Raw genomic sequence first — 26,439 nt, 5'->3', positions numbered from 1 at the left:
CTTTTCACTTTCTCACAAGAAATGAGCTCTTCTTTGGAAAAATATTCACTTCCTTTACCCATTTTTAAGTCAGATAGTTTTGGCTTTTTTGTAATTGAATTGTATGAGTTCTTTATATAGTTTGGATATTAATCCCTTATTAGATATATAGTTTGCAAATATTTTCACCCATTTTATAGGTTGCTTTTTCATTTTTTTGATTATTTTTTCTTTGCTGTGCAGAAGTTTTTTAGTTTGATGTACTCCCGCTTAGTAGTATTTGCTGTTGTTCTTTTTGGCCAATGGGTACCCAGAAAAATATGCGTTATCACTGATATCAGGAAAATGCAAATCAAAACTATCATGAGCTATCACTCACACCTGTTAGAACAGCTATCATGGAAAAGGTAAGAGATAAGGAGATCGTTGGCAAGGAGGTGGAGAAAAGGATACCTGTTGGTGGGAATGTAAATTGGTTCAGTCTCTATGGAAAAGTGTGAAGGTTTCTCAAACAACTAAAAATAGAGCTACCATATGATGTAGCAATTCCAGTTCTGGGTATATATTCAAAGAAAATAAATAGGGAAGAGGAAAAAAATGAGCTCTTTATTTCCAGCACTTCCCTTTCCCAGGAGGCTGGAGATCCAGATTGCTGAACAGCAAGGAGTCAGCAGGCTTCCTTCCTCATCCAGGGAGCTGGAGAATGGCTGTAGTTGGCTCTGGGTAGCACTAGTTCACCTCTTCTGGGCCACTATACACGTTTTCAAAGACACAGACCTCACTGACTCTCTCAGTGTTGCTTGGGACCTGGTCGCACCAGTGTGTCCTCTCTGGACAGGGCATGAGGGATCCCGGCAGAGGAGGCACGGAAGTTGAGAAGGAGAGACTATAAAAGAAGTTGAATGCTGGAGCTCCAGGCCAGGCAGAGGCTCATTGCAGGTCCCGGCCTGGGCATGCTACGCCTTCTCCCAGGCACGCTAGTTGAGAAGTGGAAAATATCCAGAGTCACTGAGTGACATCCAGCTCTGATAATCTGATGTGTCTACCCGTAAACCATAAAAATGTGCCTGAGACAATGGGACACCAGGCTTCAAGGAAACTAAAGTTATAAACTTGACATCCAGTCCAATAAGCTGACGCCATCTGGCAAAGACTCTCAGATGCAAGCAGTCCAGATTGACGTCCTAGGCCCACAGTGGAAGATGAGAAGAAGGAAAAACTAAACATTCACTGAATACCACTTATGTGTTAAGTAATATTCAAGGATGTAAATCCCTACATGCATTATTGAATAGTCTTTCCAAAAACTGAGATGTAACTTACACCATAATATTCCCTCTTTCAAACCGTACAAGTCGGTTGTTTTAGGACATTTACAACGTTGTGCAACCATCCCCGCGGTTGAATGCCAGGATATTGTCATCACCCTAAAAAGCAAACCCGTATCCATTAGTCATCACTTTCCCTGTTCCCAGCAGCTGGCGACACTCATCTAACGTTCTATCTCTACTGATGTGTCTCTTCAGGACATTTCACACGCCACACATGGCATTTTGTGACGGGCATCTTTCACTTAGCATAGTGCTTTCAAAATGCATCCATGTTGTAACATATGTCAGTAGTTTATTCCTTTTTACTCCATTGTAAGGATATGCAGTGATCCCTCACTTATCGCGGGTATTACGTTCTAGACCACCCCGCGATAGGTGAAAATCCGCGAAGTAGGAACCTTACATTTATTTTAGTATTTATATATATTTTAAGGCTTTATAAACCCTTCCCACACACTTATTAACTGTTCCCAGTCCCTTATTAACCTTTCCCACTCCCTTATTAACCTTTTCCACACTTTTATAAACACTACTTATGTTCTTAAACATATTCTACACTCTGAAACCCATGTAACTTTAACAACATATGTATACAGTACCGCAAAATCCTGTGATATAGAGAAAAATCTGTGATAAATAATTAAATATAATATTTTATTAAATCCCACAATATAATGAGGCTGTGATAAGTGAACCGCAATATAGAGAGGGACTACTATACTATATTTTGTTTATCCATTCATCAGTTGATGGATATTTGGGTTGTTTCTTCTTTTTTGGCTATTGTGAATAATGAGGCTATCAACATTCATAGACAAGTTTTTACATGAATGTATGTATTCAATTCTCTTGGGTAGCTCCCCAGACTAGAAATACAGGATAACATGGTAACTCGATGTCTGACTTTCTGAGAAACTGCCAAACTGTTTTTTATAGTAATTGTACCATTTTACATTCTTATCAGGCATGCATGAGGGTTCACATTTCTTCATATTCCCACCAACATTTGCAATTGACCATCTTTATTATAACCATTCTTGTTTGTATGAAGTGATATACCACCGTGGTCTGATTTGCTTTTTCCTAATGACTAATGATGTTGAGCATCTTTCCGTGTGTTTATTGACCATTTATATATTTTCTTTTTACATCTTCTTTGAAGATGGTATTTTTCTAATTTGTCCTGCCAAATCCAATCTTTCATTGAGTGTTTAATCCATTTATAGTTAATGTAATTATTGATAAGATAGGGTTTAAATCTGTCATTTCATTATTTTTTCCTATGGCATGTCTTTTTTGACTTTCTAGTCCTCTACACCGTCTTTGTATTAAATAGATGTGTGCGAGTACCCCATTCTAAGTCCCTGTCTTTTATTTACTATTCTTTCCAAAGTTGACCTTCTTAGTACATGCCTTAGGGATTCCAATTAACACCTTGATTTATAAGACTATAGTTTGGATTAATATTGGCTTAACTTCAATAGCATACAAGTATCTGGTTTCTATATAACTTACTTTCTCAACCCTGCTTTGTTTTGTTATTATTGTCACACAAATCAAATATTTATACATTGTATTTCTATTAACACTTTCATTGTTATTCTTTATAGAGTTGTCTCTTAAAGCAGACAGGAGAAAAATAGAAATAAAAAACCACATTCATACCATCTTTTTATTGACCTATCTAGTTTACTATTACTGATGCTCTTTCTTTAGTCATGTGACTTCTTATTTCTGCCTAGTATCTTCTACTTCAGCCTAAAGGACTCTGTTTAGCAATTTTTCTAGAACAAGTTTGCTAGCAGCAAAGTCTAAGTTTTTTTTTACTTTCTACTTCACTTTTGAAGGACGGTTTTGTCCAATCTAGAACTCTTGATTGATAGTTTCTACTTTCGGCATTTTAAATAAGTCATGCCACTGTTTTCTATCCTATGTAATTTTTGATGATAAATCACCTTTTATTTTTATTGAGGTTCTTTTATATGTTATGAATTGCTTTTCTCTTGCTGCTTTTAAATTATCTCATTGTCTCTGGATTTTGACAGTTTGATTATGATGTGTCTTGGTGTGGATCTCTAAATTTATCCTACTTGGAGTTGGTTGAACTTTTTGAATATGTAGATTAAAGCTTGTCATCAAATTTTGGGATTTTAAGCCATTATTTATGCAAATACTCCTTCTCCCTCACTGTCTCTCCTCTCTGTCTCTCTCTCTCTCTCTTTTTCTCACCCGCCCTCCCTCACCCATGCCAATTACATATACATTGGTGTGATTTTTGATGTTCCACAACTCTCAAAGTTCTGTTTATTTTTTTCTTCTGGTCCTCAGAATGGCTAATTTTAATATACCTATCTTTGGTTCCTGATTTTTTTCCTCTGCCTGCTCAAATCTGCTGTTCAACTTCTCTAGTTAATTTTTATTTTAGTTAATTCACTTTCAACTTCGGAAATTCTATTTTACTGTTTTTAATAATTTCTATGTCTTTATTGATATTCCCCCTTTAGTGAGACACTGTTCCCACGCTTTCCATTAGTTCTTTAGCTATTATTTTATTTGGTTTTTAAACATATTTAAAATACCTATGTCCGGCGCAGTCGCTGGAAGGGGAGTCTGGGGACCAGGTGTGAGGTGTAAGCAGTTTATTAAGCAAGTGGGGGAGGGGTGAGAGGGAATCTACTCCCGGACCAGCTTGGGGGCCTGCAAGAGCAGGGGTTGATGGGGAGTCCTGGACCTCCTTGAGGGCCTGTAGGAGCCCCACCCGGCTTCTGCTGAGATGCACCTTTTAAGCCTGCAAACCACAACAGCCAGACGCTCTGGGAAAGTTCCCAATTAGGGCGATTCTTGTTATTTTGGCCGTGGGGTCAGCAATTGTTCATTGCTTCAAGTGGGAACTGTAAGTCACGTTTGTTTTTCCTGCCATGGGATCAGCAATTTTTCACTCTGGCTGCCTCTAGATTGACATTTAGTTCCTGACAACCTAATTTATTTTTTCTGCTTTTTTGTTTGTTTCTTTATACTATTACAGTTGTCCCGACTTTTTCCCTCTTGCGCCCTTCCACTCAGCCCACCCCTCCCTTCCATAATCAACCCCCTCTCTGTTGTCCACGTCCATGAGTCATTCATACACGTTCTTTGACTAATCTCTTCCCCTTCCTTCCACCATTCCCCTCTTACTCCTCCCTGCTACAGCTGTCAGTCTGTTCCATGTTTCCATGTCTCTGGTTCTGTTTTTCTCATTGGTTTATTTTTTCATTAGACTCCAGTTGTAAGTGAGGTTGTATGGTATTTATTCTTCGCTAACTGGCTCACTTCACTTAGCATAATTGTGTCCAGTTCCATCCATCCAGGGCGTCCTTCTTTCTTTCTGCTGCATAGTATTCCATTGTATAAATGTGCCACAATTTTTTTTGTCCACTCATTTACTAATTGGCAATTAGACTGTTTCCAGCACTTGACTATTATAACTAGTGCCATTATGAACATAGGGGTACATAACTTGTTTTGAATTGGTGATTCTGAATTTTTAGGGTACATTCCCAGCATCAAAATCACTGGGTCAAAAAACAGTTCCATTTTTAGTTTTGGGGGGTAAATTCCATACTGTTTTCCACAGTGGCTGCACCAGTCTGCATTCCCACCAACAGTGCACAAGGGTTCCCTTTTCTTCACATCCTCGCCAGCACTCATTATTTGTTGATTTTAAAATACCTAATTCAAAGTCTTTGTCTAGTAAGTCAAACATCTAGGGTTCCTCAAAGATAGTTTATGTTGACTTCTCCCCTTCCCACCCCATCCCGCCTGTGTATATGTCCTGCACTCATTTCTTTTCATGTCTTATCATTTTTGGCTGGAAACTATACATTTTAAATAATATGATGTGGCAACTATGAATATTAGATTCTCCTCCCTCTGCAAGCTTGGTTATTGTTTTTTTTATTTGTTTGTTTAGTGACCTTGCTGAACTACTTCTATAAAGTCTGCATTTTTTTTCATGTGTGGCCTCTAAAATCTTTTTTCAGTTAGCTTAGTTGGTAAACAGTGATTGGACAGATTCCCTTAGATGCTTGGAAACAGCAGGTCTCCCAGTCTTTGCCAAAGGGCTCTGAGTGCTGGAGTATAACTTCAACAATGACTAGGTGTTTACAGCTTCATGCTAGTCTTTACTTCCTGCTTGCTCAGTGCCTCAAGGTTAGTCAGAGGTGAGAACTTAGGGTCTTTTCAGATCTTTCTGGAGCCCATGCACTGTTCTATGCATATGCCTGGCCTTCAATATTTTGCATAGTTTTTGAGGTGTTTTTAATCCCACTCAGGGATTTGCAAAAAGAAGCTCACAGGTATTAGGTGATTTGCATAAGATCTCTGCCAAGCAGTGAGAGACATTAGATTCAAATCCAAAGGCATGCTTTTTCTACTTCAAGAAGCAATACACCTGCAACATCCATGGGTGTTACTCTTCCATGCTCACTGGTATTCCTGGCTTTAACCCAGCGTGAAAGCCCTTTACACCAAGTTTGAGATGAAAGGGTAAGCTCTTGGCAGTTGTCAAGCACCTGGGAATAGATACTTAAAGTCAAAACTGATTCCAAGGAATCTCAAGGATGGAAGAAGGAAGGCTTGTCCCATGTGTAGTAAGCAGGGAACAACTGCTTGTGCATTATCAGGAGTGGGGGACCTTCAAGATCATCACAAGTGACTCCAGCCTCTTATAAAAGCTTCATTTGCTGGGCCCTCACTATCAGCTATCTGACAAGAGCAAAAGAAAGACTCAGCAAATGAATTACTAAGGTGGCATATGATTCCAGAGTTAAAGATCTTCACTCCTAGGATCAACTTAACTGCTTTTATTAAATTCCTTCCATGGAATTCTTGACAAGTGGTCACTTTCCATGACAGGGAACTCACTACCAAGGCAACACATTCTATTTTCAAGCTTCTGTACTAGTCAGACAGCCCAGCACAGCAGAGCAAGATTACTCCTCCTGATCTGTGTGATTTTGCTAAGTCACTTCCTCTCTCTGAACCTGTTTCCTCGTCTGAAAGAATGGAAAAAAGAATGCCTACTTTGCAAGGTGGTTGGAGGACAGACTGGTGACATAAAGCATTTTGATGTACTTGGCAGAAGAACCCATTCACGGGAGCTGTTTTTGAAAATTCTTTTGTATATGGAACTGAAGTCAGTGTCTCCGCAGTTTTCACTTTTTGCTTATTTTTTCCTAATTCCATTCCTTCAGCCCACTTCCTAAACTTGTATTTTCAGATCATTACACACAGCAATTGCGTTGTTTATTTGTATTTAAGCTAAACCATTCTACTTCCCAAACAAGTCCTCAAAACATATGGTCTTAACTTCTTTTACCACCTTATTTCCTCTCCTTCAAGATAAGACCTATTCTCCCCCACCCCCACCCATGGTGTGGAGAGGTCTTAAGGCTGTTTTGAGTAGCAGCAGGGAGAAAGTTTACCTCTCACTCCCCCAGTCTAAAGCTTTCACTTCCAGCGATGCAGTCCAAGGTCACCTTCATTTTTCTGTTAGCTATGCCACATTGTGGGACTATTCAGGGCTTCATGCTTGCACTTACATTCGTGGAGACAAGGTCAATATCTTTCCCCATTCCTGTTAAAATACATCTTGTTAGTGTCAGCACTTGTCCCAGACAGCAGAGATCCTGATTTCTACATCCACCTCAAAGCCTATAAATCAGCAAATATCCATGTTTCTTCTATCTCCCATGCCCTTCCACCCACCAACTCTAAAGGTCCTCAGTAGATGAGCACCTGAGGCTATTTCAACAAAAAATAAGACTGGGGCCTGAGAGATGCTGAATTTAAATCCATAAACATTTACTGGACACCTGACATGTAGAAGGAACTTGCAAACCCAATGTCTTATGTGATGCTCACAACAACCCTCTGCAGAGAGCATCATAAACCCGTTTACAGGTGGAAGTCCGTGAGGTCAAGTGAGTTTCACAAAATCACGCAGCTAATAGCTACCGGGATGGGCACAGATCTGGATTTACCTGACTCTGAAGCCTATAATTTTTTCCCTGTATTGTCTTTGTTCCCCATTTGGCTAATGGAGTCTATGAATAGTTCCCAGACTTCAAGGTGCATAGGAATCACCTTGAAAATGCATTAAAAATGAAGATCTACCTTCACTCCCCAAATTAATTAGATCCAGAGTGAAGTTGAACACCTTTAATTAGCAGTAGGTGATTGTGAGGCTGGTGGCTCACAACCAACAGCCTGCTCCACCACCCCAGCTACTGGGCGCCAAAGGTCAATCCTCAAGGACTGTCCTGTTGGTCAAGTCTACTTTGGCTCCCTTCCTTATCAGATCAGCACAAATAATGAAGTTAAGCCTCTGCTGGAGGCAAAAGGGAGCTGGTGAGAATCCTCCTCAGTCTCTCCCTCTTGCTGCTCCTGTGGGATTTTTCAGCCTGGACCCTAAACCTTGCCATCTTTTGTGACCTTTGATTTGCTTTACATATCTGGCCGGAGGAAGTGGGAAACCCCAGGCATGGATTTTGCAATAGCCAGTTAGTTAATATAACTGGCGTGCTCCCTACATCCTGGAATCCCCCACAGTAGGAAAGGATACATTCTTGGGCAGCCTGCCAGGCTTTGTCTCCAACCATGAGAGTTTACACAGAAAAACAACGCCCATCATGGCTGCTGCCTCTCCATCCCCCAGCCCCCACCCCCACTGCAGCAAGACCTGCATCAGACATTTGCATTAAAGGACTCTTGCTTCACGGAATCTGTGGACTTCCCTATCTTTACCTAGTATTCTGCAGGCCTATTCTTAACGGCATGCATCTTGGTCACGAGAAAAATAGAGAAAACTGCTTCTTCCTTCCTTTCTGGATATGAGTAATGGTTGAAACTTTCTCGTGGTTAGTATGTGGTGACAGGGCTTCTGCAGAAAGAATTTCAATTTAATGAGAAGTTCATGGACTCCCTGACTGCATTTTGTTTGTTCTGTATGGTAAAAAAGATTCAGAGAGACTGGGCTAAAATGTCTGTGACTTGAACAAGCTACATAATCCCTCCGAGATCTAGCTCCTTTGTCAGAAAAGCAGGGATAACAATCCTACCTGCCTCTTGCTTACTACTCAGAGTACCGAATAAACACACAGAGCAAAGAAAGGGCTCAGCAAAGTTGCTGACATGAGGCAGGAGCTCTTTGTTCCTACACATGCTTTCATCATTCTCTGCATCTGGCTATACCCGGTGTGCTTCCCAGAAAAGCAGCATCTGTGTGACCTGAGATCCTGTTACAAATGCAGGCTTTCACCCCCAATCCCAGATCTATTCCACCAGAATCTGCATTTTACAGGTTTCCTCAGGATTCAAATAAACATTACAGTTTGAGAAGCAGAGGTTAGCTCATCACACAGCAGGGTGGGGAGGCCGGGAATGGGTACAGCAACAGCTTTCTAACTAATTTTTCCATCTTCTTTGTTATTGCTCACCATCCCTGCCAAATTGTGCCGAATTCATGTTCATTTTCTCATGAGCCTTAACCAGAACTCGGTCTTATCTGTCTCCCATGTGTTGGTGGTTCCCTGTTGCCTGAAGGATAAAGGACTGACTCCTTGGAATGCCATTCAAATCCCTTCCCTGTCTGTTCCAATCCTACCTTTCCATCCACAGTGGCTGCAGATGTCACGCTCTAGCCACCATGGGCCATGTCTGTCATTTCTCAAAGGCAGTCTTCACTTGTAGGCCCTCAGCTCTTAATTCCAGAAATAGTCCCTTCCCCATGAGTCACTGTCTTTTCATCACCTTCTCCAACTTACTCAGGCTCCCCTTCCTGGAATGTTCTTCTCTGTCTCCAAAATCCTAATCAGACTTCAAGACTCATCACCACGGTCACTGTCAGAATTTGTGCAGGTCAAGCTCACGATGGATGAGCATCTCAGAATCGTGAACTTGGGTTCTTGCCTGGCCCACCAACAACTCTGGAGATCTCTTTTAGAAAATCACCTGAATTTTGGAGACTTCACACTTCTGTTAGTCCTATATGGGTAAAGGAGAAAATAAAGTTGCCGACCTCAGAGAATTATTATAAGGATTTCTGGAAGCTACTGTGCTGAGCACAGGGACTGGCACATAGTAAATGTTCAATAAAACTTAGTCAAACACATTACAGTGTGAACCTACTTCAGCATAAATTTCACAGAATGAAGTGCCTATATCTGTTTTGTTCCCCATTAAAATCCCAGCACCACCTAACCCAGTTTCTCATACACAGTATATGTATATGTTCAAGAACTATTTGCTAAATAAATGAATGCCTAAAAAGTGTTATGGAAATTGTAAAGCTCTATACAAATGAAGGGTGAATCTTTGTTTGTTTTTATTTTATTTATCAGGATTTATATGGCTTGAGAGAGAGACAAAGATCACAAATTTATTATCATTGCAGTTGCTGACTTACACTCTCTTCTATGACTTCTTTACACACAATTCAAAGAATATATATCATTATTTCAACATCTGTCCAACCTGTTTTCAATTTTCCATCACTATAACAACCTGTACACCCCCCCATAATAACTATTTTGAGACACAATGTCTCTAGAGCACCTGGCATCACCAATTTAAAAGCTCCAGCACTCAGTCTATATCCAACTTCTTGGGCCCATGTCTGTCCTTGATCATCTCTCAACCTCAAAAATGCCCAAAAGAGATATCTTTTCTAAGGAACAGTAGAAGAGGAGCTCTAACAGGATATGGACCAAATACCTGGATGAGGGATAGCTTCAAACAGGGCTCTTAATTAGGAGGTCAAGGGCAGCCAGCAGGCCTGTTAGGTCACCCCAGCATGATAATCATCACCTGTTCTCTTCCAGGCCCTCACACCCCACCCTCACTGTGTCTCTCTCCAATTCGGGGACTCAAGTAAAGAGGTTGCAGATGACCTCTATCCCAGGTAATTTCAATCCATTATGTGTATATTTTATTAAATGAGAGGATTGCCTGCAGCTCTTGTTAGATGGTGGATTCTGAGTCAGTAGATCTGTGGTGGGAACCAAGATTCTGTATTTCTAATAAACTCCAAGTGATAAAAAAAATAAATAAAAGGTGGCTGGTCTGTAGATCACACTTTGAGTAACAAGGCTCTACTGTAACCCGGGACTATGAATCCCATCATTCCCCTGAAACCTCAGACGCCCAGTCCTCTGCTAAATACTTAAATTTTTTTCTTATAGTTTTATTTTTTCAATTATACATAAATAGAGCTAGAAAAAAAACGCATATGGGAAAATACATTTGAAATATGGAAAATTTTTTCTATAGATTATATAATCTAAATTAGTAATCGATACCACAGTAATTGATATTGAGTATTTTGCATATGAAATAAAAGATTAGTTCCAATTATAGTGCACATGGAATATTTGCTCTCTTAGGTTTTGAGATTGCTGAGTCCCTTTCATAGACATACAGATTTTACCATTAAAATAGAGCTTATGTAGTATTTTGTTTGTTATTCTTAAATCTCCTTTCCCTTTTTATACTATTTTACTACCAACAATGATTCATAATCTAAGAAATGGTCCTTCAGGTAGCAATCAGGATGAATGATGATTTGGCTACCTGTCAGTAAATTTGAGGATAGTATGATAAAATAACGACAATAAACACTTATTGAGTATTTACTAGGAGTCAGACTAAGTGCTTTATAAGAATTTACCTCATTTAGTCCTCAAAATAACCTTATGTGAAAATAAGAAAATTGAGGTCAAGACAAGTTAAGTAAATTCCCCAAGGCCAGTAAGCTGTAAGGTGAGTATTTGAATGAGGGTCTGCAGATCTCCAGAGCTCATCCACCCCCCTAAAGGCTCAGTGCACAAAATCTCACTCGCAGCCATGCACCCGGGGCTCTGGAGGAGGAGGGGCGGCTCAGTGGACTGCGGTCATGTGAGGAGAGCCTTGGTTGTGTGGCTCCGAGGTGAGAGCTGGAAGGACAGCCACCAGGGTCCTGGTGCTGAGTCCCTCTCCTGCACTGTCCACAGATGCCATCTTTCCTGATTGGGCACTAGCCCCACCCTCCCAATTCTTTGTCACCTCACCCTGCTGAGCTCACACTCTTCAGAAAAGTCTACGCCTGGACCCATGGTGAAGACTTTCTTAGAGGGGTCTTCAAGAAGTCTGAAGAGACCGAGTGGGTGGCAGAGACTGAGCTGTGTGGCTCTGGGCAGGGACCATGCCAGCCCTCCGACATTCCTGGCTGGTGCCACCCAATGGGAGATCTACGAGCCCCACCCTCCTGACTCCTGGTGGCCTCACCCTGCCAAGCTTATACCTTGTGGAGAAGCCAGCTGGCTGTGTCCAGCCTGGGAAGTGGTGCAGACTTTCCTGGAAGGTTCTCGAGGAGATCAAGGTAGACTTGGAGGAAAACTGAGCTGCGTGGCTCTATGGCAGGGAACCATTTTTTTCTCTTGCATAACTGAATGGCAACACCATTTCTGTGCAGTGCCCTCACTTTATTCAGCCAAATCTTGGTCTGTTTGGACCTGATGAACTCTGTTGGCCTTACCCTGATGACTCCCTGAGACCCCACCCCACCACGAAAGTGTCAGGGTACCTGGTGCATGGTGGCTGGCTTCGGTGTACCCTGAGACTTCTGCTGAGTGACCTCAGACCCAGCACTGGCACTGAGTTTGAATCTGTATCAATCTGGTGAACACAACCTGGTGACTCACTGAGAACCTACCTCATGCAACTCACATATTGCCAAAGGCTCCTTCAGTGACTGAGACTAACAGGCAGCTGGAAGAGGTAGGTTTGGGAGTGCCTTGGACCTTTAGCTGATCAGCCCCTGGGTTCAGTGCCAGTGGAAACTGGCCTTGTTGTGGAGTTTGATCCCTCCGAGGCACACCCAGGCTCAGCAGAGGCAGCCAAAACCTCTGGATCACTTTGTAGCACCAAACAAGCAGCCTAGGGCCAGTCCCAGGCAGTGCCAGAGCCCCTCCCAACAGGCTGCAGAACCGATACACCCAGTGGTGGACTCCAGACCACATCAGAGAAAGACCCAATTAGCTCCATGAGTGGCACACCCAAAGGGAAATTGTGCAGTGACCAGACTCTGCTTAGGTGAATCCCACTTTGAGGGGTCCGCCCCCACACAGCGGCTTGAACACTTTGGTTGGGATTGATCCTCGTAGTCAGCCAGCCTGAGGATAAACAGCACCCACGAAGGGGCCAAAAGCAATCAAGATTCAACTGCAACAAGAAGGCTCACATGACCCACACCAGAGACATCCTGGAGCACCCAGCTCTGGTGATCAGGGGGACTGTGCCGCTGGGCCCCACAGGACACCTACTGCGTTAGGCCATCATAGCAAGACTGGGAGACACAGCAGACCTATCTAAATCACGGAAACAAATATAGAGAGGCAGTGAAAATGGGGAGACAAAGAAACATGCCTCAAATGAAAGACCAGCACTAATCGCCAGAAAAAGAACTAAATGAAATGGAGGCAAGCAATCTACCAATCCAGAGTTTAAAATAATGGTTATAGGGATGCTCGAGGAACTTAGGGGAAGAATGGGTAAACTCAGTGAGATCTTAAACAAAGATACAGCAAGAATAAAAAGGACATAGGAACTGTAAAAAGAGTCCGTCAGAAATAAGGAGACAAAGAAGGACATTACATAATGGAACAGAGATTGATACAAGAGGATACAACCCTAATAAACATTTATGAACCCAGCATAGAAGCACCTAAATATCTAAAGCAAATCTAATGGAAAAAGGAAATAAAGATAGTAGTACTGTCACAGTAGGGGACTTTAACATCCCACTGACATCAATCAGACAGAAAACCAGCCAGAAAGCAGTGGCTGTAGATGACACATTAGACCAAATAGATGTAATTGATATTTTCAGAGCATTTCACCCCAAAGAAGCAGAATATCCAATCTTTTTCAAGTGCACATGTAAATTTTTCTAGGATAGACCACATGTTAGGACACAAAACAAGTCTCAAAAAATCTTTTTAAGGATTAAATCATATTAAGCATCTTCTCCATCCACAATGGTATGAAACTAGAAATCAATTACAACAACAAAAAAAACCAACCTCCTGAAAAACATATAAACAAATAAAGGCTGAATAACATGCTACAAAACAATGAACTGGATAACAATGAGATCAAGAAAGAAAACAAAACATACCTTGAGACAAATGAAAATGAAAATGCAACAACCAAAATTTATGAGACACAGCAAAAGCAGTCCTAAAGAGGGACATTCATAGCATTGCAGACCTACCTCAAGAACCAAGAAAAATATCAAATAAACAATCAAAGTTTACACCTAAAAAGAATTAGAAAAAGAACAATAAACAAAGCCCAAAGTGAGTAGAAAAAAATAAATAATAAAGATCAGAGCAGAAATAAACAAAATAGAGTCTAAAAGAAACCTAATACAATAGTCAATGAAACCAAGATCTGGTTTGTCGAAAGGTAAACAAGTTTGATAAACCTTTATCCCAGACTCATCAAGAAAAAAAGAGAGTGAACCCAAATAAATAAAATCAGAAAAAAAGATCAATTAACAACTAACACCATAGTAATACAAAGGATTATAAGAAAATATTACCAACAACTATATGTCAACAAATTGGACATCTGGAAAAGATACCTAAATTTCTATAAACATACAATCTTCTAAAACTGAATCAAGAGAAACAGAAAATCTAAACAGACTGATTACAACTAACAAAACTAAACTAGTAATTAAAAAGCTCCCAACAAACAAAAGTCCTGGACTGGATGGCTTCACAGGTGAATTTTACCGAATATTCAAAAAATAACTAACATCTATCCTTCTCAAACTATTCTAAAAAATTTAAGGGGAGAAGAGACTCCAAAGTTTAGTTCACAAAGCCAGCATTCTCCTAATTCCAAAACCAGATAAAGACACTATAAAGAAAGAAAATTATAGATCAACATCCCTGATGAAAATACATGCAAAAATTCTCAACAAAATATTAGGAAAATGAATTCAGCAATACATGAAAAAGATCACACACTATGATAAAGTGGCACTTGTTCCTAGGCTGCAAGGTTGATTCAACATCGGCAAGTCAGTTAATGTGACAAACCATATAAACTAAATCAAGAACAAAATTATATAATCACATTAAGAGATGCAGAAAAAGCTTTTGAAAAAACCCAGTACCCACTTATGATAAAAACTCTCAGCAAAGTGGAAGTAGAGGGAACATACCTCAACATAACAAAGGCCATGTATGACACCCACAGCTAACATACTCAACAGGAAAAAACTAAAAGCATTTCCTTTAAGATTAGAAACAAAAAGTTAGTTACAGTATGTCCACTTTCACTTTAATTCAACATAGTACTGGAACTACTAGCCATGGCAATCAGAAAAGAAGAAGTAAAGGGCATCCAAGTCAGAAAGGAAAAAGTAAAACTCTTATTATTTCTAGATGACATGATACTGTGTATCGAGAACCCTAAAGATTCCACCAAAATGATGGGAAACTAAGAAAAAAAATCTCATTTACAATTGCATCAAAAAACAAACACCTTAGGAATAAATTTAACCAAAAGGTAAAAGACCCGTACTCAAAAAATTATAAAACACATAAGTGGAAACATATACCATGCTCATGGATAGCAAGAATCAATATCATTAAAATGTTCATACTACCCAATCTATGGACTCAATGCAATTCCTATCAAGATACCAATGGCATATTTCACAGAACTAGAAAAAATACTCCAAAAATTTATATGGAACCACAAAAGACTTTGAATATCCATGGCAATGCTGAGAAAAAAACAACAAAGTTGAATGTATCATGCTATTTGATATCAAACTGTACTATAAGCCTGTAGTAATCAAAACAGCATGGTAGTGGCATTAACACAGACATATAGATCAATGGGACAGAATAGAGAGCCCAGAAATAAACCCATGTCTATATGGGCAATTAATATTTGACAAATGAGGCAAGACTATACAATGTGGTAGAAAACAGTCTATTCAATAAATGCTGTTGGGAAAATTGAACATGCAAAGAAGGTGGAACTCAACCACCTCCTTATACCATATACAAGAATAAACTCAAATTGTATTAAATAGTTAAATGTAAGTCTCAAAACCATAAAACTCCTAGAAGAAAACATAGGGAATAAAACCTCAGATATTTCTTATAGCAATGTTTTTTCTGATGTATCTCCTTGGGCAAGGGGGGGAAAAAGAAAAAAACAAATAAGACTACATCAAACTAAAAAGTCTTTGCATAACAAAGGAAAGCATCAACAAAAGAAATAAGACAACCTTCCAAATAGAAGAAGATATTTGATAATGATACACCTGAGGAGGGGTTAATATCTAAAATTTATTTAAAACTTATAAGACACACACACACAACCATTTCAATTAAAAATTGAGCAGAGGACCTGAATAGACACTTCTCTAAAGAGGACATACAGATTGCCAATAAGAAAAGATGCTCAAAGTCACGAATCATCAGAGAAATGCAAATTAAAACCACAATGAGATGTCATCTCCCACCTCTCAGAATGACTGTCATCAATAAATCATCAAACAAGAGGTGCTGGTGAGGGTTTGGAGAAAAGGGAACCCTATTGGTGGGAATGTAGTCTATTTTAAAATATTAAAAATGAAACTGTCTAAACAGTCCATTTCTGGATATATTTCAGAAGACACGCAAACACTAATTCAAAAGAATATATGCATCTTTATGATAGTCATCATGTGGTACATTAGATTCCCATAACTTATTAAATTTATCATTGGAAGTTAGTACCTTCTGACCACCCCCTGTTAAGTATTAACATGCACTTTTAACATTTATTATACTCCTAATGTATAGCAGGCCCTGTAATAGGCATTTCAACTAGCTTATTTGATGTAATGTATTCACATTTCTACTTTATATATGAAGAACCTGAGTCCCAGAGAGATGTATGGAGTCCTTCAATCCCTGAGGTGTGATTAGTAGATGTGAGCTGCAGCTGGGGAAGCTATGGCTATGGACAAGAAAACAATAGGGCAAGAGTGGGTGTTGGCTTTGTGTGTTTACATTTTTGTCCTTACAAGCCAGTCTCCACGATCTGAAAGTAGATTAGCACCCACCTGCAATTACTCACACAGGTGCCTATAGATCAGTGTTTTCTTTTCTTTTCTTTTTTTTTTTAAGGGAGCTCCAAGCCATCTTTGTTAGAATTCCCAAGATTACGTGTAACAAATATATACTCATGTTCCCATCCAAGGTCATGGCTGAGGTTGGTAAGTCCTTCACCAAGTTCCCCTTCCCTCCTGGGCCCGCAGCTAGACTGTATTTCCCACGCCTTTGCAGGGGGCCAGGAGACTAGTTATTGCTGATGGGAACGTAAGTGGAAGCAGCACAGTGACCTCTTTGCTGCAGCAATTAAGAGCAGGCATGTCTTCTCCATACCCCCACTTCATTCCCTTATTTGTGTTATGAACACAGAAGACCTAGTAAAGGACTCCGGGGTCATAGGGAATTATAAAGCCACTAGATGGGGTCCCAGAATGACTGAGTGAAATAAAGAACTCCACCCCCAGTGGTATGAAAAACAGACCTTTATCTTGTTCAGCCATTGTAACTGTGGGGAGGTTTAGTGCAAAGTTTGCCATTCCTGACTAATAATACCTACACTGAACGGACATTATGGAAGAGCCCAGAAATCGGTATCTTTAGAAAGCCTTCAGTTAATTCTGAAAAACTAGAGTTTGGGGAAAGCGGTCAGGTCTGGGCCCAGGAATAGAAGTGCATTTGCGTGGTCCAGAGAGTTGTGTAAAAGACAACAGAGAGCCATAATGTTTTCCCATCATGTATTATCCTCGTGCCAACCCCTTCTCTCATTCCTTCTTATGGTGTGGAAAATTGAGGTCTAAGCACACCCTGTACAGACTATCGCAGTAATATGTGCTTTCTCGCAGATGAGAAAGTCAGTTTCTGAAATGTGAGCTCTATCTCACAGCGCTCTGATAAGCTGGTTGAAAACCCGAAGTCACAAGCTTGGATGCACACCAGGCATTTTATCTGTCAAAATAGCAAAGCTCGAAGAAGATTAATCTTTGCTTTCACATTTATCATTTTGCTTGTCGCTTCAGAGTCAGAGACCAAACCCTGGGACAGAGTGGAGGCTGGGGTTAGGTGAAAGTAAATAGTAACATGCCCATTTTCAGGAGTGGGAAAGTGTGTGCGGGTCTGGAAGTTTCTTTTACCTGCCAACTAATACTTGAAAGCAAGTGCCTGCCAATGCAAAGAACTGGCCTCCAAGTGACTCTTGTTTCTCTGCCTCCAGCAGAACTCTAGTGGCACAATAGCATGGAAGCTCTCTCCGTCATCAACACACACACACACACACACACACACACACACACACACACACACACACACACACACTCACATACACGTACTACTCAGAGCCCACCAGGGAAGAGAGCCCCTTCCCTTTGTGCTTGGCTGGCGTTGCCAGTAGCCGGGTTAAGAACTAGGGGTGGAGAGCATTTCCTGTTGAGAAGAAGCTAATCTCCCCCAGCACCTTCATAGCCTATAAGGGGCTCCTTCTCTGTTCATCACTCACTGTTTGTCTCAGTTATGGATGACCCATCACTGCAGTGAGCAACCCTTTCTCCAGGACTGTCTGAGACTTTACCACAGTCTGGCAGGGAAAGGATAGAGGGTGAAGAAGGGATGGTCATTGTTCAGCCCCCAAATCCCAGCATCAGCCAGCTGGATCAGACCATGGGCGGGATAACCCCAAGGTTGCCTTCAAAGCTGAGAAAAGCAGTCTTCTGTACCTGGTCCTCCAGACGAAAAGAAATTGGCCTCCTGTCCAATGTGAAGTGAAAGAAGTCTACACAGACAGTCCCATTTCAGCCCAAGGAGGATAATCTCCCTGTCCTGACTCACAGATACAAGTGTTCCAACTCCATACCTGTTTCTGCCTAGCTGGGGGTGGGGTGCAGTGCTTTCTTAAAGTCTTACTGGCTCAAAAGAAAAGAAACAAGTCCCATGGTAAACCCTGCTTACAAAGCAAAGGCAGTATCCAGCTTCTGAACATTCAAAATTCAAGTTTTTCCCCTTTGGAAAATCTGGCTGCTGCTGTGTGCAAACTCCCATTGCAGCAGATATAACAGTGAAATATAACACGTTTTGGGGGGTCCATAGACCTTGAGCCCCTTGAGGGGAGGGCCTTGACCTTATTCATTACTGTAATACCAAGGGCATAATATGCACTCAATAAAACACTTGCCAAGTCAAAGAATGAATGAATGAGGAATGTCAAGTGCTCGATTTTCCACATGCAGTTTACATGACCCAACTCCATCATAAAGAACTATCTCCACCTGGCTGCTGTGACTCAGTGGATTGAGCGTCGGCCTGTGAAGCAAGTGTCGCTGGTTCGATTCCCAATCAGGGCACATGACTAGGTTGCAGGTCAGGTCCCCAGTTGGGGGCGTGAGAGGCAACCACACAGTGATGTTTCTCTCCCTCTCTTTCTCCTTTCCCCTCTCTCTAAAAATAAACAAACAAATAAATAAATAATTAAAAAAAAAACCTATCTCCAAGACATGAATAGATATAATAACTAGACTACATGGAGGTAGAAGGCCCAAACCCTCAACTTTTAACTAAATGCATGAGTCATCAGTGTGAAAAAAAAGGTTGTGTCCTACAGACCCAGGGAGCTGGTTTGAAGTTACATTTGCTCCCGTGACCTGATTATTTTAAGTAGTCACGGGCATCTGGAAGTAAACCAAGACATACCCAGCAACTCAGAAGAAATGGAGAAGTAAATAAACAGATGTGTGCTTTGGATGAATATTGGCTATAGCCTTGGAACTTGCATTACAAAATCAAGAAGAATATAAAAAATCTTGGATTCCAACAGAAGCATGAGACAGGCAGGGCACTTGTTTTCCCAAGCTCTGTTCCCAATGATGGAGTCTAGTTTCTTTCACTATTCACATCTCCACCTCCATCTCCAACACTGAATGAATTAAAAGAATTATTATCAATGCTTCTTTGGTTTTGAGCTACCCATCATTAAAATGGAATGGAAAATTGGGCCATATAGAATGTTCTTGTTAAGGGGTCAGCCTGTAGACCACCTTGGGAGGAAGTGCGGTACAGGGGAGAAACTCATGGCTTTGCATGGCCGCAATCCCAGGACCACACCTCCAATATGTCACTTGTTAGCCCAATCCCCACAGCGGATAAATCAGTTAACTCTATTGAGCATCAAGTTTCTCACCTATAACGTTGAGAACAATAGCAGTACACACTTAAAATGAGTATTGCAAGGATTAAATGAAATACCATATGTAACATGTCTCACACCGAATGAGTTCCAGTCTCTTCTCTTCCTTTCATCCAAAACCCTCTACAACCTGGATTTAAAAAAAAAAAAAAAAAAAAAGTTGCTGTACATATACACAACAGAATATTACTGGGCCATAAAAAACAATGAAATCTTACCATTTGTGATAGTGTGGGAGGACCTAGAGGACATTTTGCTAAATGAAATAAGTCAGACAGAAAAGGGCAAATACTATATGATTGCACTTACATGCAGACTCTAAAGAACAAAACAAATGAACAAACAAAAGAGAAACATACCCGTAGATTCAGAGAACAGACTGATAGTTGCCAGAGGGGAAAGGGCTTGGGGGGCTGGGTGAAAAAGTGAAGGTAATAAGAAGTACAGATTGGCATTTACAGAGTAGTCATGGGATGTCATGTACGGTACAGGTAATACAGTCAATAACATTGTAGGAACTGTGTATGGTGCCAGGTGGGTACTGGAAATATCCTGGCAACACTAGGTAAAGTATATGATTGTCTAACCACTATGCTATGCACCTGAAACTAATACGAAAATAATACTGAAGGCAAACTGTGATTAAAAAATGAAATTCAGGTGCATGTGTGCAAGGCTGCCGGCCTGCTCTCGGCTGGCCAGGAGCGGGGCTGCTTCTGGTGGCAGGCAGCTCGGGGAGGGAGCAGGCAAGGGCTTTGGTACCAACACTGTTTCTACAACTCTGACCCAGGGTGGGGCGGAATTTCTACTCCTCTACCGGGCCCAGCAAGGACATCTGGAAGGAATTTGAGCTGATGCTGTCACTCTGCACATCACTGCCATGGAATTGGTACCCCAGAGCCATGGCCTGGAGTGGGCACCAGGCATAAGGCCAAACCCTGGAGCCTCTTGAAAGCTTGGGGCAGGAACTATGCCTCCATCATCTGCCATAACTGCATGCGGAGCAGCTTCTTGGCCCCGAGGGAATAGCTGGAGACAGCAGTGAGCCAGTGAGATACCAGCTGGTCACTGACATGCCCCTGGGGAGCCCCGTCCAAGGTGCCAGCCACCCCAGGTTGCATGCCCAGCCTCCAAGCCTGCTGTCCCCTGTCTGATGGGCAAGCCCAAGACCCAGCCTGCTCTGGGTCTGAAAGCCCAAGGGACTCAGAGAGTGAAGAAATCAACATGGTGACAGCGGAGAAGAGACAGTCTTTGGTGTATGGAAGCTGGTTACCATCACCGAGTGAGCAGACAGTTCAGGCCCCTGCATGAAAGGCTTCCACATCTACACCCATCAGCAACAACACGGCTATGACTCCGGTTTCCCTCTAGAAAGCTCCTCTCCAGGAGGGGCTCCAGAGGGGTCCCCAAAGAAGAGGCTCTGGAGACAGGTGCCCAGAGGAAACAAAAAATGAAGTGCATGAAGTGCCCTCTGCCTGAGGAAAGCCAGGCTCCCCAGTCCTGCCATTCCACACCTGTCATTTCTGACACTGAGGGTGTGGCCAAGGGGAAGAACCACAGCTTCCTAGAGTGCAAAGGGTGGAGTGCCTGCCGTTCAGTTCCGACCCGGTACTCACCCTGGCCAGCTGCTCCAAATCCTCCAAAGCGGTGATCCTGAGCAAGGCCTTGGAATCCCTGTAGCCCTGGGGGCCGAGAAGAGGATGGCTACGGCGCAAAGGCAGCTCCAACGCTGGCAGCAGCAGCAGCAGCTGCAGAAAAGAATCGCTCAGTGGCTACTGGCTGGCCGAAACGCCTGACCGCTCTGTCTTACAGAGACCCCAGTTTATTTTCTCACCTTCCCTCTCCCCTTTAGTAATTTGCTCATTTTTGGTTATGGTGGGACAGTCTCACAGTGGATCCCAGGATGCTTTGCAGCTGGCACCCACAATAAGGGCTTGCACTCTTGGAAACCAGAAACCCCAGCTCTCCCTCTTCCCTGACTCAGGGGAGCCCAATGTCTTCTCTGGAGCCTCCAGCTTCTCAGGCAGCCAGCTGACCGAGGCGCCCTGGGATCCGCCTAACTCACTAGCTCTAAAGAAAAATGCATGTGTTGGGGATCTCCAACCTGCATGAAACCTCAAACTCTGCATGAGTGCTGGGCTGGGCTGGGCTGGGAAAGGATGCTCCCACTGTTGTCTCTGGGGTGATCCTCGATGCTCTCTCTGAGGCTCCTTTTTCCAAGAGACGCACAAGCTGTCTTGGATGAAGACCGGCTCACAGACTTGATCAACATGGACCATTACCTCACTGTCAGACACTTCACAGCATCAGGGGAGTTAGACATCTTTAAATATATGTGTGCTCTTACTGTATGGTATCAAGAGAAACTGATACAAGCCAGAGCCTTTGTAAGGGGGCATTATTTTCTTGTCTTTGCGCTGATTCAAGCTTAACTCCAACAAGCACAGCCTCCCACACCCAGCCTTCTCATCTCAGGAAGGCGGGGAGACGGGGCGATCAGAAAGACAATAAATCAGACATCTCTGTGTAAACCATACCCTTCATGTGCTGTAAATGACCTCCACTGCTTACCCAAGGGACAGATTCACAAGGGTCCCAAGAGCTACTTTCAGGAGCTATTCCCACCCAGTAATGGGAGCTTCTGCTTGGAATAGAAAGAGGACCCATCTTTGGATCTGTCCCACTGGATGGGAAACTGGGGGTATCTGTTCTATCACTGAAGTTTATTTTAATATATGCCTGAACAACTGTCCAAGTTTATATAAAATGATGCTAGTTGACACTCCGCCTCACACTCTTGGTGCTGCGACCTTCAGGACATTTAAAGAGCTTGGCCTCTACAGTCTCTTCAAAGCCCTCTGCGGCCCTTCCTCTGAGGGAGAGACCATCTGTCCTCACAAGGGACTTTTTGTTTCCTCTGCTTCTGTTACGCAATGGGCTCTAGAGCACCCTTTTCCCACAGGTCAGAAATATTTCCACAAGACACAGGGAATCGGCTCCTAGCCTGGAGGCTGTGAACGTGTTCCCTACCCAGGTGTCTTCCATCCTGGAATCTTTTCACGAGGCAGAGAGATGTCAGGCACCCCAGGAGCTTCCTCTTTCCCAGAGCCTTCTCATTTCAATCCCCGGCTTCCAAGTTTAAGTTCTACTAGAACCATGCAAACCTGTTTTTCTTGTGCAATTCCAAAGAGCTTGCTAACTCCAGTCACCCTGGGGCCCCCGCCAGCCTCACCTGAGTCAGATCCCTCTCCCAGAATCTGGGCCCTTACTGGAATTCTTACTGGGAGAGCTACTGGGATTCTTCCAGCACTGCAGAAGGTGGCCTGGCTTCCTGTGGGTCTTAAAGGAGCTTCTAGGACCTCTGCTTAGTGGACCATGATGGATTTTGCTCCAGCTGGACGTGGCACCTCTGAGTGGGTTCCAGGTCCAGCCTCCAGTCTGTGAAAAGCACCCAACCCTACAGCTGTCTTATGGGTCACCTCAGGAACCCCTAAACCTAGCTTGGAAGAAGAGCCAGCCCCTTCAGAACTTTGCCCGGGGCCTCAGTGGCCTGCTGGTTGTGGGTGGAGGGCGGTATGTGGCTCTGGAAAGCCGGCAGCTACTCCCAAACCTCTTATGCACGATGGTCTGTTTCAGAGGCTGCTCGCTGACCTCAGAGAGCCCCAGTGGAAGTTTGGGAAAAGCGTCTCTACCTTTTGGAACATGGTATTTTGGGAGCCAGCTGATTTCTGGGACTGTCTTTGGAGAACAGATGGGATGCAGGTTACTGATACCTTACCCGAATAGCTTGTGTCTTTTATAAGCTGCCGTTGGGTATAATGCAGGGAGTGGTTTTTTTTTTTTTTAATATTGTATTTTTGTATGCCTTTTGCAAAGCGTGTTGGTTTTATACAAGGAAAGCGCTCTTGGGCAATTAAACAAAAGAAAAAAATTTTAAAACAAAGCAAAACAAAACCCTCCACATCTCACTTTTTTTTTTTTATGTAAATTTATTTACATGAAGGCCATGTGCAGGCATAAATGTCACATTCTGTGACACATTTAGCAAATTGTATTAACTGAAATAAAGTTGAAATTGTTTGTTCTTTTTTTTTTTTATCTTTATCCCTTAGTTAATATTTCACCTCCTTCCATAGCACTGGATATCATAAAGAGACTGAATCAATGAACATTGAATTGAGAGGCATCCAAGTGAGTACAGGCAAATTAAATACCTTGTTTGGTCAGCTCTCTCATCTTGAAGCCTTGGCTCTGGTCTCCTGTGGTTCGGTTCAGTTCAGCTCAATGGTTAGAAGCCCTGGTCTTAATTGGGCACTCAGGGAAGCATGAGAGTGGCTGTGCCCATATCCGCGTCCCTCCTAGTTGCTGACAGTCTGGAAGAGGGCCTGGGGAGGAGAGAGACGCCCAAGCAGGTTGCTTCAGCATTTTCTGTGTTGTGATCTTTCTTCCTCCCGCAGTGGGAGTATTCCCTCAGCATGCACCATCTACCTGTCTGCATTGATCACTGCGCATGGACATGAGGATCCCCCTTCAGAACACATAGAACTCAGGACTTCCTCTGAGCCAGTAATCACAACCTGTCCCAGAGGACAGCTGTTAATGAATGTGTGTTATCCTTTCTGGATTTAGGAGCTCCCTATCCCCAGGTTTAGCTATCAATCTAGGGATTGAAAAACCACCCTGACACTGCCCCTGTAGCTGTAGGAACCCTACAGTAGCACCAGGGCTGCTCTCCTCAAGTGGGTCTTCTACAAAACTGTCTTATTCTTGTGACTGCAAGAAACACCCAGGCATCTGTGTTATCCCTATGGATTTTATGACCCTCCTACTCTCTCTATCCCGGGCTGGTTTGGCTCAGTGGATTGAGCGTCGGCCTGCGAGCTAAGTGTCGCTGGTTCGATCTTCCAGTCAGGGCACATCAGAGAAGGAAAACTCTGACTCCAAAAAACCTCCGCTGCCTTGCGGCATACCTCTTCAGGGGAAAGGCTAAGGGAGTAAACCCCGACAGAAAATCCGGAGCCGGAGTCCCTAAGGCGGTTTGACGTTGTAGTCAACACCGGCAACTCCTGCGGCGCACCTGAAGCCAAGCTGTATTGACTCCGTCTTTCCCTTGGACCCTTCAGCTGCGAAGAGAGGGGGGGTCTGCTGCATGGGCAACAGCAGACCCTCCATATCACCCTGCCCAGGCTCTGTAGCTTCAGCTTCACTGGAGAGGACACTCCAGCGTCATCGCAAGATGTCGATTCAACACGGGAGGAGACAGATACCGTGTCACTCCCGAGTCGGACTGCACAGCCATTCTCGGCGGTGCAGATAGACTCTTAAGAAGCTACACCATCGTCTCTCGAGACGGACGGCTGCCGACGACGACGACGTTATCCTTTCCTCACGCTCCCCTCCCAACACACACACGTGATAACTTCCCTATGACAGACACTACAGGTCATGTAGAACAACGTTCTGATCCTGAGTCTGCCCCTCACGAGCTGTGCAAACTTGAATGATAACAGCAATGATACTTTCTGAACAAGCTACACTTTCATGGTCTGCAAAATGGATTTATTGCAATATTCAGAGGAGCAGAAAGAAAAATAAATTGTCCTCATCTCTTCCCTCATGTCACCCATTGTACCTGGACCCACCCCTGGGGAACTCCTGGCCAGTGTGGGGTCCACCCCCACTACCTACTGTGTGGCAATGGCTCTCCCCCCGACACACACACACACCAAGCATCCTTAGGGCCCTGTCTTTGTAAAAGACATGCTCTGTTTCTGCACTCAAAGCCTCCTGGACTCCGGCTCACACACATGCTGCATGCTGGGTGTTGCCATGAGGGGAATGGGAAATATGGGGAGGGGATTCCCCCAGGAAGGGCATGGGGCCAGTGTGGCAGGACTGTCTTCTTGGGTCATTTCTTACAGACATCCTTGGCTGGGCTCTCTGCAGGGAGCAGAAAGGCCAAGCTAAGGGGACAAGAGGAGGCAACACTAGGGCCACACCTATCCACGCACTCATCACCCCCTCCCCAGCTGGTGACTGAGGGCAACAGCTACAGCCATCTTCCTGATGGTCCCAGCCCTGCTGTCCTCTCCCCAGGACCCATTACAAGAAAAAGTGGGGCTGCCACCCATGCCAAAGCCTGCTTCCTCCACATGTCCCTCCCACCTCTCCCTGCAGGCTCTGTTTCCTCAGGGCCAGACTGTCGTCTGGGTCTGAGTCTTCAAAAGATAGCTTCTGGCCCTTCAAGAGACAGCCCGGAATTTCCTCTGCCTTTGTTATGCAATGAGCCCTACAGACCCTGAAACTGGGAAAGTCCCAGCTCTGTTGATTATACCCCCAAACAGGCTAAACTTAATAGGCCTGTACTCTGACCCCTGGGGCAGGTCACTCCTGGGCAGATCACTGTTGGGTCTTCTTTTCAGGCCAACTTGTAGAGCTGCCTAGTGGCTGACCAGCCACATCTCCTCTCCCTCCTCCCCACCAACACCCATCCAGGCTCTAGGACTTTGGGACTTCTCCCTACCCAGGGGAATAAAGGAAGCCATTGCAGGCACTCCAATGGGCTGGACACCTGCTAGAATAAGGAAGGCCAAGTTGACTCAAGTGTCTGAGCCTTTCTTTTCATACCCATGTGGGGGAAAGGGGACTTCACAGAATTAGTGAAGATAAGTAGAAGTGGGGGGTGGGGTTGACTGTGAACTCAGACTGTTAGAGGCTGCAGCCTTACTTTACCTGCGCATCATCTACCACCAAAGGCATGGAGGCCATGTGGGCAACCGGGACGGTCTACACCTCTCCCCGGCTGTGAAGTCTCTGTCTA

At 43.3% G+C, this 26,439-nt stretch overlaps 1 pseudogene; it reads left to right on the top strand.

Moving 5' to 3' along the window:
- The window catches only part of LOC149998097 (protein L-Myc pseudogene), a 39,498-nt pseudogene extending 18,083 nt beyond the window's left edge, over nt 1-21,415 (top strand).
- Nucleotides 21,416-26,439: the final 5,024 nt, after the last annotated feature.

This window comes from Furipterus horrens, unplaced genomic scaffold (assembly GCF_987537825.1).
Source record: "Furipterus horrens unplaced genomic scaffold, mFurHor1.1.pri manual_scaffold_11, whole genome shotgun sequence".
Classification (NCBI taxonomy): domain Eukaryota; kingdom Metazoa; phylum Chordata; class Mammalia; order Chiroptera; family Furipteridae; genus Furipterus; species Furipterus horrens.
Note: the sequence above shows the minus strand (reverse complement) of the source record. Positions and strands in the feature narration are given on the sequence as shown.